The sequence below is a fragment of the Eublepharis macularius genome, chromosome 3 (assembly GCF_028583425.1).
Source record: "Eublepharis macularius isolate TG4126 chromosome 3, MPM_Emac_v1.0, whole genome shotgun sequence".
NCBI classification, from domain to species: domain Eukaryota; kingdom Metazoa; phylum Chordata; class Lepidosauria; order Squamata; family Eublepharidae; genus Eublepharis; species Eublepharis macularius.
Window position 1 is genome coordinate 53,115,324 of NC_072792.1, and position 19,300 is coordinate 53,134,623.

Consider the following 19,300-nt stretch of genomic DNA (forward strand, 5'->3'; position numbering starts at 1 on the left):
ATACAACAAATTTGTGGCCGAGTTCTGCACTAGTCTGTGACTGCAGAGCTTCTGCTGACTTGACGTTGCAGGATTAGCTCTTAATTTTCTTATCAGAGCATGCAGCATACTTACTCCCAATATACTTTTATCTGGGAAAAGATACCAACTAATGCTGTTTAAATTAGTGTTGATCTCCAAGACCTGGACATTTTGCCCAGAGGTAAGGTAATTTACAGTGCAATCCTAAACAGAGTTACTTCAGTCTAAGCCCATTGATTGTAATGGGCTTAGACTGGAGTAACTCTCCTTAGGACTGTACTGAGAATTCTCGATACGCACACATGCACTATGCTGAAACAAATAAATTCAAATTCTACTCAAATTCTACCCCAAAGTAATCTAGGTTCTATGCCAAAAAAATCTTAATTCTTTAGGGGCAGAAGCAAATATATTGCACAGTATTCTAATAAAGAACAACAACTATATATTTTTTGCTATGTGGGGCGTTTTTGGGGGGTTTTTGTGTTCAGAAATCCTCATGACTTCTAAAATGTTGGTCAGATGTTACCCTTGAATTTCCAAGCGTAGCTTCACAAGAATAAGGTGCAGGAAGCTTACTGTTTTTTAAAAAATAGAAGTTGCTATTTTCAGAAAGCTTAATATTATAGCTAATGATATTGTACATTTTTTGTGCACATTTTCTGTACATTTCGATGGAATCACAGCTCTGCCCAGGGGAAAAAAGTCCTATCTCTTTAATAAATATGCAGAATTAGACAGTTGAAGCTTTTCAGGGCATGAAGCTAAATAACATCTCCGGGTAACTGTGCAAATCAGACTGATGTTAAAGGGGAAACTAGAGGTACCTGTTTAAAAACTGGCAACTCTAGCAGTAGCAATTGGTAGGTGTTACCAGGTAGGTAGGTCCTGATTTGTATTTTGTTTCTTAGGCTTTAACTTGGTTTTGAAAATAAGAATTTTAAAGAAAACTACCAGTATCTCATATTTTCTTGCAAACTTGTAAACTATTCCAAAACACAACAGCAATGCAAAAAATTAGTATTTCCAGTGGTTCCCTCGCACTATCTCTAAGCAGCAGCAGAACAACAACAATAATAAAATGCCATCAAGTTGCAGCAGCCTTATAGTGACCCCATGAAGCTCCACCTTATGGAGTTTTCAAGGCAAGAGATGAGAAGAAGTGGTTTCGCATTACCTTCCATTGCAGAAGACAAAGTGAACTTTATAAGTTGAGAAAAGGCCATAGTAGACATTACAGCATCCCTGGGTCTAACCTGCTAACACCACTGCCGTTTTAAAGCCTGACATGGGTAATTTAAAAATGATTGGGCCAACAGTGTGGTAGAATCAAGCTCCCCCCATACCTTTTGCCACATACCACATGGCTGTTTCAGCACTTTAAAAGGTATGTGGAGAGGGGACCAAGAGTATATTGTCCTTATGATTGGACTCTTGCAGCATTTTAAAATCACCTGCGTTGGGCTTGGAAATGGCAGTAGTTTCCCTGGGTTGGACATCTAGCTTGGCCCATAGTACACTAACACTAGCAAGAAAATATTCAAATTGGATAGCAGTACCTAGTAAACCATGAGTAGGTCAGGTCTTTCAGATACCTGAGATCACACTCTTTCCCACGTCAAAATATTTTAAGGGAGGAAAATCTTTTATTTCTAGATTAATTCTTATTTCAGGTACCAGAGATAACTTTGGGGATACCAACTCTCTACTCTTTCCGCCTTCCTCTTAGACCAGATCCCTCTTCCCTTTAAAGCCACCCCCCTAATTAAAAAAAGAAGAGAGAAAAAGTAAAAGTTAGATTTAAACAGATCCTCTGAATTTTTACATGGTTTCATGCAGTCCATGGACATGGCTTTGATATGACATTGTTTAAGGGTAAGTTTGGGAAGATAACATGTAATAATCATGAGGACTATTAATACCACATTTTTGCAGATTTGGGAAGGACCTATATGTTAAGGGAAAATGTAGGTCTACATAGATCCTGCTAGATCTGTTTTTTTACCAAGTCCTAAGGAGCACTGAATAAGGAAGAAAAAAGTGTTTTTGTTCTTAAGACAGTTAGGAAACGCTTGTTTAGTTTATTACATTTTAGTGCACCCTTCTTCAAGTAGCTCAGGGTGGCTTATATCATTCTCCTCTCAACCATCATATGAGTTAGTTCAGGCTGCAAATGAAGGTCTTGACCCAAGTCACCCAGCTTCATGGCAAAATGAGGTTTTGAACCTCTGGTCTCGCTGGTCCTAGGCTGGCATCTTACATATTATGCCACACTGGTTCTAAATTACTCAGAGAACAGTCTAAGCAGGTCTATTCAGAAGTAGAGATGGGCATGAACAGAAAAAAACAAACAAACATGGTGTTGGTTGTTCATTGCCATCCACGAACAGGGACTCACGAACAACCACGAACATGGCCCTGTTCATGAACATGTTCATGGTTGGCTGTTCGTGGGGGCCAGCAGGCTCTCCTCCCGCCATCATCCAAGTCAAGATCCCTGCTGCATCACTCCCAGAAACCTGACCTGAGCAGGCACCAGGAAAGGTACCAATAATAAATAATAGCTTGGCCCCAGAGCCTGGCAGCAGCCCTGGAACTTGAAGGGGTAAATCCCTACCACACCACTCCCAGAAACGTTATCTGAGCAGGCAGCAGGAAAGGTACCAATAATAAATAATAGTTTGGTTCAGAGCCTGGCGGCAGCCCTGAAACTTGAAGGGGTAGGTCCCTATCCCACCACACACAAAGAAAATTCAAGCTCCAACGTACTCTATCAAAATGCCAACAGCAACTGTCTCTCCAGTCTACAAAGTCAGAGCTGGGAACCCCCCTCCCCCCTGCTCTTTGCTCCCTTGTTGTAACAAATTTGGAGCTCCACGCTTGGAAGGAAGACCTGCCTATCAAGCTAAGTTGGGCTTAGATTAGGGTTTCCAGGGCAACAGCAGGAGTTCAGACAGAGTTCGGACAATCCCTGCCTAAGTTGCCAAGGGAATTGATTGCAGGTGCCAGACTGTCTGGCTTGATGAACAGCAATGAACAGCAACGAACGAGGCTTGCAACGACCACCTGTTCGTTTAGAATGGGGCCTCACGAATAGCTTGTGAACAGCAGATTGGGCTGTTCGTGGCTTTTTTTTTGTTCGTATTGCTGTTCATGCCCTTCTCTGTTCAGAAGTCCCATTTATTTGATAGGTTTATAATTTAGGAAAGTGTTTTTAGGATTACAGCCTATGATTTGTAACTGATGTTTTCTTTTTTACAGTGGTTTCAGGAATAAAGAATATTACCTAACAGGCTGATAGTCTCCCCCCTCCCCCCACAAAGAATAAAGTAGAGCAGTTCCTCTGTATGATAAAAGGAAGGGTGGTTTATACTGCCATTTATGCAAGTGGGTGTGATTAATTTTACAAGCTTTATAGCAAAAGCCTATCCATGTTTACACAGAAGTAAATACCACTGCATTTAATGATTATTCCCAAGCAAGTATGAGTATGATTGCAGCTTCTGATTATTACAGTATAAATTATTCTTTAGTCTTTGATGGTTCAGTTTGCTGCATCATTGTATAAGGGATGGAGGTGTGCACAGAACAGTGGCCCAAATCTTGTTTCAGCTGATTATTCCATTTACAATTAAGACTACAATTGATTGACCTATGCTGAATGTGTAGATGGGTTAAAGTGACTATCTTTGACAGAGTGGCATAATGGAGAAATTAGATAATCAAAACAGTACGAAGATAAGATATATAGAAGGAAGCAAAGAGTAATATATGGAGTATGGGTTAAATTGATTGACTTATAGTGAATGCATGCAATGTTTATAATGTACTTAAAGTTATGTATTGTTTGTCCCATAGACGAGACCAGAATGAGTAAGATAGAGTATAGGCTACTAAAATGATTATTGAAGAATATATACCAGAAATGTATTATTTAGTTGTTAAGTTAAACGGGAAGAGAAATAGAGATAGCACTGTGATATAATAGATAAGCTTAGAAGAGAGTGAAAGTATATGTTTAACAGGTACAATAAGTTTGAAATGAGTAGGGGAAAATAGATAAGGGGTTGGAAAACTGTTGGAAGTCAACAAAAGGGGGGGGAAGGGAGGGGGTTAGAATTGGAATATTTAAAGGAGATTGATTGTAATGGATATTAAAATATTTCCAATCCAATAAAAATTTTTTTTAAAAAAAGACTACACAGTATGAACCAAAGTGTATGCATTTTTAGTTCAAGACCCCTTGCAGAAAAACAAGAAATTCATACATGGAAACTTTTACCTGCACATCAGTTGAATAGACACAGAGCCATGCACTATTGGCACAACATAACCAGAACCGATAGAATGCAAAGCCTTGCTTCATGTTACTCTTTCCTACACAAGCTTCGCTGTTATATAAGCTAAATTTTGTAATATTGAAAAGACTGAACTCTTTAATAATATTCTGTCAAACACATTAAAGCATACTGATGCCCAAATCATTTACATTTAAACAAAACAACTCTTGAAAATATTGTATATGCATATAATATAAGAAATTTTCTTTCCCATGCTCCCTCACATTTCCCATTTTTTCCCTTGGAAAAAGGAAGTCTTCATATGTTTTCATTTTATTTATTTATTTATATATTTATACCTAATGTTTCCATATAATTCAAGGTGGCTTAAAATAGTAGATTAAAAATATTTACAGTTAAAACCAAAATAAAGTAACAACCTCCAAATCCCACTCCCTGCATGCTGTACATTTGGAATGAATGAAATGCTTTGTAAGACAAGGTTTCTATCAATCAAAAAGAGAAAATATTTAATAGGAGGTCTTTTCAGTGCTCCTCCAAATTTCCCAATTTTTCCATTCAAAACATTGTCAAAAAGTCCTCACTCTTATTCGTGCTTGTAATGATTTCAAGTAAATGAGTGCATGTGTCTTTAAATGCTTGGTGAAATAGGTGAAGAGTGGGGGGTGAAAGAGAGGGATGAGTGAGTGATATGATTGGTTGATGACTGAGAGTGTGGGCGGAGTGAATGCAGTTTGAGACTGACAGGGCAAGAGAGAAAAGTTTCAGTCCAAAGGAAGCAGGCTAGCTGTGTGCTGCCTGAGTATATTGAAGTATTTATGAGAGAAATATAACCTGTGTGGAACCTGAACTGAGCATGTTTGTGAAAGGACACTCAGTCAGGGAAAGAGAGGCCAGCTGTGTGCTGCCTGAGCAGGTTTAATATTTCTGTGAATGAGAGTCGGAGAAAGAGAGGCTAGCTGTGTACTGCCTGAGGAGTTTAAGCATTTCTGTGAGAGTAATATTTAGTTAAAGAGGCTAACTGTGTGTGAAGCCTTAGAAGTGATCTGTGTGAATGAGTTTATAGGACGTAACTTTAAGAACCAAGAACTACATTTATGAAACCGATACGCTTCTTGACTAAAAGTTTATTTTGTTTTGTTATATCCCAGAGTAGCTGTCATTGCTATATCCCATTCTTATCCTTAGGGCCACATAGAGCCACGAAGGAGCCTGATGCTTAGGAACGTTACCAAAGGGAACACTTAAATAAAATATCTTGGAATAATATATTCCTGGTGGCAGCAAACTACCCAGAGGGGGTAAGGGAAAGCTTAAAGGCAAAATCTACCCCAAAGAAAGTAAAGGTCATAACAGTGCTATTCATGAAAAACCTCATCTTTAGCATTTTACTCATTCTAAAAGAGAAAATATTTCATAATGTAGCATTGCATTCAATTTGTTTTAAATTTGCATGTGTTCATTTATGTACATGCACATTTTTCATGCAATGCCATTTTAAGCGTAGGTACTGGCTACTTTTTTTCTGGTTGGTCTATCATTTTTTTCCTTCCTTGGAATAGCAGTTGTCCACACTGTTTTGTTTTACTGAATACAGCTAGCTGATTTATGGCAGAATGCTTCACACTAACACTGCTGACTTCAAGAAATGTTGCTTTGCAGCACCATGATTTTCGAATGTGTACATTCTTTCAGGCAGTAGCACTCTCATATCAAGGATTCAGGAGGAGTGAGCTAGGCTTAAAGACAAAATGCAAGTTTTTGTTCTTTGATTGTCTTGGATTGTGTGTGTTCCCACAATATAATACATGTCACATCACAAACCGCTTAGCTTCCAAAGCAATTTGTGGTGAGGCACTCCTAGCAGTCTTTTGGAGCTTATCAGATACACTCTGGATTTTTTTCTATTTTATTAGTTATTTGTACATTTTTACGCCACTGTTCTTCCCAAAGGATCAAAATCAGCTCACAGAAAAATACTGAAATACAATTTAACCATTTAATACACAATTCAATATACAAATCAACAATAAAATTGAAACAAAACAAAAACACTAGCTCCTCAGCTGATCCCGATCCATCGGTAAGGTTGCAAAGCTGAGTCTGACAACTGGCAGCAGGGATATTGAAGGGGTGGGGGAATATTGCAGGCACTTCTGGGTTTTCTCCAGAAGTGACATCATCATGTCCACTATGCTTAATTTATTTTTACTCTGTAGTCACTTGGAGTGGTGGTGGATAACAGTGGCTTGGGGAGGGGATCCTGATAGAGCTCCCTTTGACAGCTCTATTAGGCTGCTGAATGCAGGTCCCAGGCTATGAGCTGTGAATCCTAGCACTAGTGTTGCCAGGTCCCCTTATCCTCTGGGCGGGAGGTGGGGAACCTGGCACTCAGCTTTTTAGTTGTCTTTGCTCGCATGCAGTTCTGGGAAGTGACATCATCGCAGAGGCCTCGTGCTGCCCTTGGGAACACTCCCACGCTCTGCAGTGGGCTAATTTCAGCATATTTGGGGCTGAATCAGGCCTGTTTGAGGCCGAACTTGGCCCACTGCTGAGTGCGGGAGCACTGCTGGGGTGGCGTGGTGAGGTCCTGTAATTCACAGTGGGCCAATTCAGGCCCCAAACAGGCTGATTCAGTACAGGGAGCTAATTTAGGCCCCAAATAGGCTGGTTCAGCCCAGGAGGCACATTCCCCCACCTTTCCGCCCACCGGTCAGGTGGGGGTGGTGGGGTGGAGGATGTGAGTGAGGGATCTCCTGCCCCCACTGAGGGACTGGCAACCCTACCCAGGGCTCAAACGTTTGGCCATACCAAGGGTTAGTACCTGCAAGCAGAGGAGAAACAAACTCAGCCTAGGATTTATTTACTTATTTATTTAAAACATTTATGTGACACCTTTCCATTTTTTCTCAGCTGTTGCTAGGAATCTAGCAGGATCTTTCTTACTTCCTCCCATGCCCTTGCCTTTCACATTTCATTTCCCCAATAGTTTTAATTTTACTTTGAATATCTTACCACTGGTGAGGGATTAGGCAACAGCTGCTACAATAGCTACTGTGGGAATTTTACTGATAGGCACAGGATATAATTGTTTCAAACGGCTTTTTTTTCTGAAAAAAGAGGTGGTGGGACTCAGTGGGTTGGCAGCACATGGGGCAACTCCTGGCAGGAGGTAGTACCCCTGGTACCACATGTGCGTGCGATGACATCCCTTCCAGGAAGGGACATCATCACACAGGGCGCAGCCACCCCCAAGAGCGCTCCTGCAAGGGAGGAGTTTAAATTGTCCTCTGTGCTGCTGGCAATTTAAACTCCCCCCTTGCGCCAGCTGACTGGCACCAGTCAGCTGGAGTAAGGAGGAGTTTAAAGTTTAAATTGCCCTCTATGCTGCTTGCGAGCAGCGGGGTGGGTAATCTAAACTCCCCCACTTTCTCCAACTGATTGGTGGCCTCTACTAATCAGCTGGAGCAAGGGTGGGTTAAAGTTTAAATCGCCCTCCCACTGCTCTCCCCCTTGCTGGAGCAAGGAACAAGGTGCTTCCTTCACCCACTGTGAGAGGGGATTCCCTCATCCCTCTGGCATCGAGTGAGTTAGCCACGTGACTATTTTCTAGAGGTGTCAGAACACCACTCCACCGTGTTCCGGCTGGAAAAAAAAAGCCCTGGTTTCAAATAAACAAAGAGAATTCAAATGCACCAGAACCCCAGACTGTCTTTTCGTTTACAGAATCTGACTTTTTGGTGGATTTCAGTACTATTCAGTGACAAATGCTGTTTGTAGATCCAAAATTTGTTCTCTGGTCAAGAAGCCATTGTCAAACTGTCTGGTGCCAATTTGACCGGCACATTCTCTTGTTTTGCCTTTATTCAGACATTCTCATATTTCAAATATGTTACTATAGTATTCTGTAAAGCAACTTTCCTCCCTCAGTGTAAGTAGTTGGTATCTTCTCCTTGTTAATGTTTAATGTTCCTTCAAGTGAAATTTAAACATACTTTTAATTAAATTTGACTTTCCCCCCAAATTTAATTTCCTTGTTGGCAGCATCTTTGTTTGAAAATGTCATCCAGGTAATTTAAAGTATGCTTTTTCACTGCTTCGCAGTTGTATTTGCTTCTCCTGCCCCCCACCCATCCCAAATTGCATCCAATTTTATTCCAACATTAATTGTGATGGAGTCGGCTGTAAACTTTGGGATGGAACCTTTCAGGGAGCCAAATCAAAATGCCATATGTATTTTTTATTGTTGATTGGGTGGCTTAATGATTTTGTTGCTGCATGGCAGACTTTTAAAATCACCTGTGTTTTTAATTAATGTTTCATATGCTTTTTAAAACTGAATACTGCCTGAGGTTTTAGTGAGTGAAGAGGTGATTTATAAATATTGATTAAAGCAATTTTTTCATAATGGCGCATATGTAGGGTTGCCAGATGTCCAGTTTTCTCTGGACAGTCCAGTTTTTTCTCTGACTGTCTAGGGGAAATAGAATCAAAATACCAGACATATAAATGTCCCTATTTTTAAGGTCAGGCAGGCCCTGCTGAGGAGAGCAGGCCTCCTCCTCCCATCTTTCCCTTACAGCAGCACAGCCAGCCAATTGGCTGCTGCTGCTGGAGAAAGAGCAGGCTCTCATGCTCCACCTCCCTCCCTGTGCTCAGCAGCCAATCTGCTGGTTCGTTGCTTGCCTCAAGCAACACATGAACACAAACTGTTGGAGGAAGAGGTGCAGCATTTCACACCTCGTTGTGGCTCAGGCAGCCTCGGAGGGAGTGCAGACGAGCGGAGAGCATGTCGAGACTAACAGCTGGTCAATTTTGCTGCTGTTGTTTCTAAATGGGGGTGTAATCCAGCCCAGTCCTCAGTCTCTCTCCTTGCCTCACTGCCCTGCCAGGAGGGCTCCTGCTTTCCCATTCCCTCTGCCAGTGGGCAAAACACTTAGAGGGGAATCCTTTGCAGGCCTTTGCTGCAAGCCAACACAACATCTCAAAGAAAGGGAACAACCCCTCCTGCCCCAAATCAGATTTGATTTAGCAACATGAAAAGTCAGCCAACTGGTCATGTACCATAAGCATTCCATTTCATTTTGCATTTGTTTCCTTGGTTAACATACAACAAAGAACATTAATGCAGGGCAGAGCCACATAATGTCTGGGATACCTTTAGGGTTGCTGGGTCCCCTTATCCTCCAAATGGGGGGGGGACCTGGCACTCACATTTTGTTTTTTGTTTTTTTTAATATTTTTTTTATTTTTAATTACTAACATCAAAAACTACAAAAGGGAAAAAGGGAACAGGGGGAAAGGAAAGAAACAACATATGAAAAACACACACTACATCTACAGGTATTGCATTCCCTTCATAATACAATTATTTAAAGTTAAACTTTCTAATATGCTATTAGATTGGTAGATCTTATAAAATACGAACTACAGTCAGGATCAGGTCTTCTCCCCCCCCCCCCCCGCGTCTCGGTCGCAGCTCTCTCTGAACAGCTACAGTGGCTGCGCTTACTCCCACCTCCCCATTCCCCCCTTCAGATTCTAAATCCTCTCCTTGCTGAAACTCTTGATGATTAAACACAAAGTCCCTCAGCTGTACTTCCGATGTTATCTTGTAGGCTTGGTCTTTATAACTGAATCAGATACCTTCCGGAAATAGCCATTTGTATTTTATTTCACGCTTCCTCAGAAGAGCTGCAAACCTTTTATATTTGATCTTCTTTTCCGAGCTAAAAATGGAACGTCCTTCAATATCTTAACCTTGTTACCCAGAAAGTCCAAGTCCACATTGTACGAATTATATAAGATGGTGTCCCGAGTCTTCTTAGATGAAAAATCGATAATAATCTCGTGAGGCAGCTGACGCTTCGTTGCATATTTTGAAGATGTCCGGCGGACTTCCAGAATATCGCTTTTTAACTCTTCTTTAGTTGCCTTTGCGAATGACGCCAAAAGTTCCGACACCAAATACTTTAAATTTTCACTTTCCTCCTCCTTCACATTCTGAAGACACAATACCGTCTGAGCATGATCCACTTGTAACCCTATCAATTGATTCTCCAAAAGCTTTACTTCTTTGTTTGTTGCTTTCATGAGTACTGCGTTTTCCCGAGCAGACTGCTCTGCCCCAGACGCTACGTCTTTAATGGTTTTCACTTCGTTCTCAACTGAGCCAACCCTTTGACCGATTTCATTTAGCTTATCAACAAAGGGCTTCATAGCTTCAACGACCGACTGTTTAACCACCTCTTCAAGAGACTCTCCTTTCCCCTGCAAAGCAGCCAAAACAGATTTGCCCACAGCAGGGCTCTGCTTTTTCGTCGCCATCTTAGGGGGGGAGTCCACCACCTAGGTTCCAAAACTCAATGAAGGGGAAGATATCCGAACCTTCTTAGCTTCAACTCCCACCAATCCTTCGCATACACTTGGAATGACAGAAGGGATTCGCTACTTACAGGTTTTCACCTTAAATCTGCTTGTTGCCATTCTCCATGGCCCAGCAGCACGCGATGTGCTGCGCAAGTCTGCCAGCCTCCGTAGGAGCAAACGGGCGATTTACCCCCTGCATCGACTTCAGGTGGCTCTTCCCGCAGTGCTCCAGACCCTGACCCCCTCACTGGGAGTCCTGGGGGTTAACCCTCGCAGGTCAACCGCCCGGTCAGGCTGCTCGGGCACTTCCTCCCGGACCTACGGAGAGGAGCGTCCGACATGGCCGGGAAAACAAAACCGAATCCCTGTCACTCACATTTTGGATGTCCTCATGCTCATGCCTTGCACGCACACACTCCTGACATGGGATGATAACATCACTTCTGGGAGTGATGTCATCGCACAGGCCTCAGGAATGCTCCCATGCCTTATGCCAGGCCAATTCTTAAAGAATTGGACCGTTTGGGCCCAAATCGAACCAGTGCAATGTGCGGGAGCATTCCTATGGCCTGTTTGACTATGTCATTCCTAGGAGTGATGTTGTTGCACCATGCTGGAAGCGCACCCTGAGTGGCCCGTTCCTGTGCCTTTCCCCCTTCCAGCCAGGTAAATGGTGATGGGGAGGTAGATAATGGGATCCCTCACACACACACACCCACACACGGGGGGACCAGCAACCCTAGATGCCTTACAGGAACATGGATGGTACTTACAGGAAATATGACACAGCACATTGAAAGTGTGTGGTAATGCTTTGAATGCCTTTCTCCTGGTTTCTTCCCATAGTACTAAGGAATTACAAGAGTATGCTTTCCCCCTGGCATCAATCTGACAGTGCATTTTCAGTCTACAAAAAGCTAAACCCACAATAGAAGCAGAGTCAGGCCCTGAAGCCTAACAGGAAGGCTTGATCATCCATCATCCCTTTAACAGTAAGGGTTCTCCCTGCCACTCCCTTGTTATGCAGGAATACTTTACCCTCTTTATGCAATTTACAGTGAATATATCAGAGCAGAAATTGACTTGTCCCATCCAGGGTTACTTTTGCTGTTAGCCACAGGAACTGAATTATCATAAACATTAAATGCTTTTAATTGAGTTCTATGAGACAAGACAAAAAGGACCATGAAGACAGAAGTACATCTCAACAGAAAGCTGTAAAACTCCACCTGATTTCTGCAGATTTTTCAGCCGCCACATATTTTTACTGCTGTTTCTGAGACTCTAATGTAACTTTCCAAAAGAATTGTCAACCTCCAGGTGTATGTTACAAGCAGAATCAACCGCGGACACAATCAATGATTTAAATCCTTAAAGTGCACCATGCAGTAATATTCAAAAATATCCTGCTTTAATTAAAGAGCCATAGGATCACCATTAACGCCTTCAAAAGTGCACCATGCAACTTACAAAATAATTCACAATTCCAGCAATTCATATAGAGTCATAGTATCAATTACAGGTACAATCTCACTTGGAAATCCAATAATTGGTAAAGTCCCAATAAAATTGCCAAGCACACCTCGTCCTCTTCTCCTGTAGTCCGTGTCTGAGGCTGGGAGCACTCAATCTTTATATAATGTCTTTTGATTCTTCCCAGGCGAACACCCACAAGTGGGAGTGGCTCACGTCGATGCCGTCTCCTGGGCGGGGGAGCCACCAAAACTCCCAGTCTCCCGGAAAAAGGAGAATTTACAGCCATCCAGGAATCTTCAACAGGATGCCAGCACCTTTCTTGTTTCGTGCTTCCTTTGTCAAGAGGGTTCTTTTAGCAGTTATCTCAGCTCCAAGTATACCGCTTAGCGTTTGTTCATAAATTAGAACCACATGTGATCTTCTAGTATCTGTGATTTCAGATGGATTGAGAGAAGTTACTAGTTACGGGATATACGGTATACTTGGAGCTGAGATGATCTGAGCCATCCACTAGCCTGGGCATGCCTTGAGCTGTGGCCCAGAGGTGTGCCAACCTGCTAGCCTCTTAGCTGGCCATGGTGCACCCCAAATTACCAGCTGGGCTGGTGCCAGGGTAACACAGGGCTGCCTTTGGCACCCTCTGTGCTCTGGCTCCCTGGGTGATATCCTAGGGCAACCTAGGTGAGCCACCCCTGCTTGTGTTCCCAGTTGGCAATCAAGACAAGGATACATCATAGTTTTGGGGTTGTATTTTTTATTTACATTATTTATAGTCTGCCTTTCTCACTAAAACTCAAGGTGGATTACATAGTGTAAGTCAACATGATCAACAACTGGGACATTCAATAAACAATACAATAGACTGCAGAAATTTGAAAGCAAGCAGAAATCCAATATAGAGCTGAATCAATGCTGAACAAAACATGAGCAACTGAACATGACTTATTAAACGACACAGAAACTAACCAGAAGGAGCATACTTACAGCAACAGACAGTGCCCAGTATTATTTATTATTATTATTGATGTAATTTATAGCCCGCTTTTCTCACTGAGACTCAGTGTGGATTGCACAGTGTGAGATTAGTACAGTCAGTATCAAGGACAGTTCCCTAAACAACGCCATAGGGTAAATAAATATAACTTTACAAAGACATAGTATGAGCAAGAATCCAATAGAAAGTTGAAGAAATGCTGAAACAGTACATAAGCAATTCTAGGACTGATATAAGCAGGGCTCATTTCGAGGGGGAACGCGCAGGAATGCAGTTCTGGCAGTTCCCCAAAGAGGTCACATGTCAGGTGGCCCCGCCCACCTGACTCTCCGCCATTTTGGGCCCATTTTGTTCTGGATTGGGGCTGAAACGGCTCGGATCAGACCTCTGACGGGTGGTGGATCACTCTCCTGCTCAGCAGCGGCCTGATCCTGACCATTTTGGGCCCCTTTTCTGCCATTTTCAGCCCCTTTTTGCCATTTTGGGCTAAATTTCGGCCCTGAATGGCCAGAATTGGATCCAAAACAGCCAGGATAGGTGATGTCAAGGGGTGTGGCATATGCAAATCAGTTATGCCAATGACACATTTCTGGTGATGTCAGGGGGCATGGCATATGCTAATGTGTTATGCTAATGAGTTCCTCCAGCTTTTTTTCTACAAAATGACCCCTGCATATAAGACAACATGAAGCACAGGTAGCTCATAGGAGCACATATTTAAAGCAACAGATGTATGTAAGGCAACATCATGGTGAAATCTATGGTCCCTAACTCATTAGTGAAGCATCTGAGACCCCCCCTCCCTACAATACAGCCCTCCTATCTGAGTAAAAAGCCTTTTTGAATAATTTGGTTTTGCATGGTTTGTGGAAAGCCAGGAGAGTGGGGGCTCTCCTGACCTCATCATGCAGGCCATTCCACAGGAAAGGGGCTACCACAGAGAAAGCCCATGTATAGGCTGCTGTTGATTTCGCCCATGTGCAGGGTGGCACCTGCTGGAGACCCTGTTCAGATGAGCAAAGTTGCTGTGGAGGAACATAAAGAGGGAGGTGGTTCTGTAGGTATGCTGGACCTAGGTCGTGAAGAGCTTTTTATGTGATAACCAATGCTTTGAACTGAGCATGGTAGCTGATAGGTAGCCAATGGAGTGACTGCAGGATGGGAGTGATGTTCATGCTCCTGTTCATTCCTATAACAGTCGAGTTGCAGTGTTTTGCACCAATTGGAGTCTCCTAGTTAATTTAGATGGAAGACCTATGTATAGTGCATTACAATAGTCAAGTCTTGATGTTACCATAGCATGGATCCAGGTGGCCAGGTTGGCTATGCTGAGGTAAGAAGTGATCTTCTAGGCTAGAGTGAGGTTGTCGAAAGCATTTTTTGCAGTTGCTTTAACTTGGTTTTTCTAGCAGTAGCACTGGATCCAGTATAATCCCTAGGCTCTTAACCGAGTCTGCAAGGGTCAGATGTCCATCAAAAGTGGGGAGTATAATGTGCTTCAAGATCTCTGCCTTCCCAACAAGCATAACTTCCGTCTTGTCTGGGTTTAATTTCAATTTGTTCATTTTCAGCCATTTCACCACAGCTGTCAGGCAGCGATCCAAGATTTCTACCACATCCTGTGGGGGCCTAGATAACAATTCCATAGCTAGAAATGAGTTCTCCTAAAGGCTTTACGTAGAGGTTGAATAACATGGGATATAAGATTGTGCCCTGTAGAACCCTGCAAGATAGTTCCCATTCTGGAGATAGCTGATCTCCAACGGCAACCCTTTGAGTCCGTTCCATGAGAAATGATTTAAACCAGTCCAAGGCACATCCTTTGATGCCTACTTCTGTCTCTAAATGCCTCAACAGGATGACATGGTCTACTGTTTCAAAGGCTGCAGATAGATCCAGGAGGAGCAATAAGGAGGCATGGCCTTTGTCTATATTCAGACAAAGACCATCCAGTAACGCTACTAGTGCTGTCTCTGTCCCATGCCCTGGTCTGAATCCAGACTAGAAAGGATCCAGAGTGCTAGAGTTTTCCAAGAAGATCTGGAGTTGGTCAGCTACCGCTCTCTCAATCACTTTGCCCAGAAAGGACAGATTAGAGACTGGGTGATTGCCCACATCATTTTTGTCTAGGGATGGTTTTTAAATTAGAGGATGGATGTTTGAGCAGCCGGGGGAAGATGCCCTGAGTTAGCAATTGATTTACAAAAGACCTCAGTGATTCACTTATGCGGTCCTTACTTGATTTTAACAGCCAAGATGGGCAAGGATCAAGCACACAGGTAGTGGCTTTCATAGATGTCAGGATCCTGTTAAGATCTGTCATTGTAATTGGTTCAAGGCAGTCCAAATGTAAGCCAGATGGTGTAAGCATTTCTTCCATCTCATCTGCGTTGCAGCTAGCATCTAGATTCGAGTATATTTGTGCTATTTTATCAGCGAAAAACTTAGCAATGGCCTTGCAGCTGATTGTCTGTTCTTGGGACTGTAAAGGTTCAGATTTAGGTGTTAGGAGGTGTCTGGATATGTTAAACAATTGGGATGGAAGTGAACTAGGCAACACGCTGGTTGCTGTGAAATGTTTCTTTGCCGCTTTAATTTCTGCTTCATAGGTTCTCCAGCGGGTTCTTTAGCATGCTCTGTCTGCTATCAGTAGTATAGTCTACAATTCCTATCCCTTTATCATGCAAGGGCATGCAAGGCAAACTGTATCATATGATTTGTCACTAATATGTGCGTGTCTAATTGTAGTACAAGGAGGTACAAGGAATCATGCAATCAACGTCAAAGTTCTTTCTGTGCCAAATTATGATTTGGAAGTATGTCTAAACCAAGTCATCTGCATATGGTCAAACCCCCTGCCTTGAGCTTTGTGCTTGAGTAGAGATTTGCATCTAGGTCCCTCATTCCAGGTCCAGCACTTTGCTGATCGTTACACCAGACTGGCTCTAGCTATCCATGGTTAAGTCATCCTATTAATTTAAGCAGATGTATTTGTGCAACTAAATTTGAGACTAGTAATTTTTTTTAATGAAACATGGATTAATGAAATAAAATGTGATGCTTACAGGTGTAAGGCAATGGTATATGTTTTAATCCACATTTTAATGCATCTGGTACTTTGTTTTTCAAATGGCAGTAGGTTTCCAACATCTCAGGCAGAGATCTTGACCATCCCAACTACCAGAGGTCCTTTTAAATGGATTCAGCCTGGAATTTTTGTTCACCACCAACTTATGGAGCTTCCTTATTTGTTTGTAAGCTGAAGTGTAAACTACAGTCTTAAATATACTTACTAGAAAACTCAGTGAATTTCACTTCTGAGTATACATGTGCAGGATTGCACTAGCAGCGAGACAGACTAGCAGTTCATCTAGTCACCTATTGTCAGACTTGCCTGGCAGCAGCTCTTCAAAAATCTTGGACAAATCTTTTTCTGTTTTTACTACCTGATTTTTTTTAACTGAAGATACTAGGGTCTGAATCTGGAACTTTCTGTATGCAAAACATGTGCTTGAGCTCTGAGATATTTTCATTAAGACCCTGTGCTTTTTTATTTATGTGAATGAGACTGACTTTATTTGGGGAGTTAAAATATTGATTACTAATATAAAGGAGCGTACTTAATCCCAAGATATCAGCATCAATCACGACATGGAAAGTTTTCCATTTAAACCTCCATTGCTGTTAATTGCATATCCCTAGCAGTTTCACTGAATGCTGCAATTTAAATGACAGTCAGTGGAAGAAGAACTGTCTATGGTGAAATTACTGCCATCACCTTCATTGATGGGTATTAAGAATAAGCGCAGAATTGTGCTCTATGAAGCTTGACCATTGAGAGAAGAGTAAAATATTCCCAGGGATCACCTTGAGGAACCCTGGACCTGGACTAGACATGCAATTTGTTTTAGGTTTAGTTAGTGTGGAGGAGGTTCAGAGGGACTCTGCCTGGGAATACATGTGGCTCTTAGTGTTCCTGCTTCAAAGCCATCGCTACATCTGCCATGCTATGTAAGATTAGAACACTTGCAATAGAGAGCAAAATAGTTAGACTACAGCCATCTGGGTTGCAATCCTCCAAAGAATGAGTTTACTTAAGTCCCACTGAAGTTAATGGGATTTGAGCATCCTAAAAATGCATAAGATCGTTGTCTTAGAATTTTTATTCACATGCATCATTCAGTAGCATCATTCAGTAACTACCATTACCCTGGAGGATTCCATTTTCCCAGCGTAAATTACGGGAAGGGAGAATATGGTTCATTATATTAATAATTGCAAGCAGGTGTAGATGCAACAGGTTGCTCTGCCTAACTGCACTAAAGAGATTGGAAGGGCTGTGGGATCAGGTGCTCTTTCCTCCTTAAGCCGTTCCCTAAACTGAACCATGAACTGAAGTTAGATTCAATGCTGATGTAACTAAGAGTTTACATAACTCTTAAAGAGTCCAGTAGCACCTTTAAGACTAACCCAACTTTATTGTAGCATAAGCTTTCGAGAATCACAGTTCTCTTCGTCAGATGCATGAAGGGCAAGAAGAAACTGGTCAGATGCATAGGTGGAGAGGGGAGGGCAGAGTAGATGCATACAGCAGCTTCAGATATGGAGATCAGTTTGCTTCTGTTAAGGAAGTCAGTTACTTCTGATAATGAGATAACCATTCATAGTCTCTATTCAATCCCAGCTTGACTGAGTCAAATTTACATATGAATTCCAGTTCAGCAGCTTCCCGTTGGATTTTGTTTTTGAAAGGTTTCTGTTGAACTACAGTGACCTTAAAGTCCTTGATGGAATGTCCTGGTAGATTGAAGTGTTCTCCCACTGATTTCTGGATGTTGCCACTTTTATTGTCAGATTTGTGTCCATTTATTCTTTTGCGCAGAGGTTGGCTGGTTTGTCCATTGTACAGAGCAGATGGACATTGTTGGCACATGAGGTAACCAGGTTCATGCTTTGCCAAGACTCTTAACTAGTTTAATCAATGTCGATGATGTTTGTATCATTTAACTATTTATTTATTTGAACAAGGCCTGAAGCAGTTTATAACAATTAAAAACAATTCAACAATTAAAAACAATTAAAATAATAAATACTATCTTTTAAAACTAAAGCATAACACTGCAATTAAGTGGTCCTTGAAATACAACTAGTGGTAAAAACAACAACCAGGTGGCAAAGATTCTATATTAATCACGGCTGGTTAAAGGCCTGCTGAAATAGTTCCACCTTGCAGGCCCTGCAGAACTTAGATAGGTCCCACAGGGCATGTGTTTTGTCAGACAGCATTCTACCGGGATGGGACTACCACAGAGAAAGCCCTCAGCCTAGGGTTGCCAGGCCCCCTCAACCTCCCGGCGGGGGGACAGGGGCCTGGCACTTAACTTTTGGGAGAGGGGGGTGCGCGCCCGCCTCCACAGGCGCGATGACGTCACTTCGGGGTGACATCATCACGCGGCCAGGCACTGCATAATGCACCCGAAACAGGCCGTTCTGTCGCGGATCGGGCCTGGTTTTGAGGCTCTGCAGAGCGCAGGAATGTTCCTGCACTCCGCAGCACCTCAAAACGACTGATCCGCAGCAGAACGGGCCCGTTTTGGGGCGCTGCAGAGCACAGGAGCACTCCTGCGCTCCGCAGCTGCTGAAAACGGGCCCGATTTGCCGCAGATCGGGCCCGTTTTGAGTGCTGTGGAGTGCAGGAGTGCTCCTGCGCTCCGCAGTGGCCCTGATCTGGGCCAAAACTGGCCCGATCACGGCGGCTGTGGTGCATGGGAGCGTGCCGCGCGACAGGGAAGCGCGCAAGGAAGGTGCGCGCGCCCCCACTGCTCAGGTAAGTGAGGACGGGGTGTAGGGAGCGGAGGTGGGAGATCCCCCTCCCCCACCGGGATTCTGGGATCTCTACCTCAGCCTGGTGGGAAAGAGATGTGCCACTCAGGGGCTGGGCACCACCAGTAACTTAGCCGTGAGATGAAGAACACAGACTGTGTGGGGGATCATATTGGGAGAACCAGTCTTCAGGTATGAGGGTCCTAGACTCTGTAGGCCTTTAAAAGTTAAAACCAGTACCCTGAATTGTCACCCATGTCCTGGTTTCCGGTTGGTTTCTGGATCAAATTCAAGGGTTATGAATGCTAAAGATCAG